Here is a 1,043-nt window from a genome sequence, read left to right as displayed (position 1 = left end):
GAAAGAAGGGGATTAGGCCATGGGGGCTCTGCCCTCACGGAGGGGATCCGGGCCCTCGTAGGAGGGCTGAGGGAGAGAGTTCTCCTCTGTCCCCACCTGCTGCGATGTCAGGACACAACCACGGGTGCTGGCTCGGAAGTAAAGAGGAGCCCTCACCCTACCCAGCAGCTGCTGCACCTTCATCTCCAACTTCTCTGCATCCAGAACAGTGAGAAATAAATTTCCATTGTTTAAAATTGACCCAGTCTGAAGTATTAGGAGTGGAAATGGACGCAGACATATACATCCCTCATTCCACTTATTCTGCTTCCCTCACACCCCCACCCTGTAGGACTCCCACCCCTGCGCCCGTGAGTCTCGCACACATGCCCAGGCTGGGTTGAACTTCAGCCGCTCACCATTCTGGCCCAGAGTCGGAGACGCAGGGACTCTCAGCTTCTCCCTCCCTCAGCCTCCAGCCCCAAGACCCGCCCAGCAGTGGTGCTGCACGGTGGCTGGATGTCCACGCTGGAGCCCGCGTGCCTCCACCCCCTTCAGATCACTGGCCACAGGTTTCTTCTGTGCCAGTGCTGCTGCCCCACTCACCCCGCCCAGCCTCCCCGCTCTCCTTTCTGTAGGGATTGTACCTGCCTCGTAGGCAGATGAGGAATAGAGGACGTGACCATTCCTGCAGGGACTGCTCCTAGCAGGGGTGCGCATAGCTGCAGGACCTCACACCAAGGCCAGGGCCAGCCTTATGTAAAAGGATTCTGTGAACCAAGTTAGGTTCTTGCCTAACTCAAGGTTCTCCATGCTTTGCCAGTGTTCAGTAACAAGCAAGGTTGTGTGAACAGCAATAATTAGAAACCCACCTGCCCCGTCCCCAGGGCCCGGCTGCAAGATGTGCTCTGGGTGCTCCTGGGTCCTGGGATATGTGGAGATGGCACACAGGTCCAGCCCTGCAGGTGCGGGCGCTCTCCAATCCCTGTGGCCTCATCCCAGCGGCCGCAGCTTCCGCCTCTCACTTGGCCCGTGTCTAGAGCCTCATGGGACCCCAGCTCTGG

Source organism: Cebus imitator, unplaced genomic scaffold, assembly GCF_001604975.1.
Source record: "Cebus imitator isolate Cc_AM_T3 unplaced genomic scaffold, Cebus_imitator-1.0 Scaffold635, whole genome shotgun sequence".
Taxonomy (NCBI): domain Eukaryota; kingdom Metazoa; phylum Chordata; class Mammalia; order Primates; family Cebidae; genus Cebus; species Cebus imitator.
Note: the sequence above shows the minus strand (reverse complement) of the source record.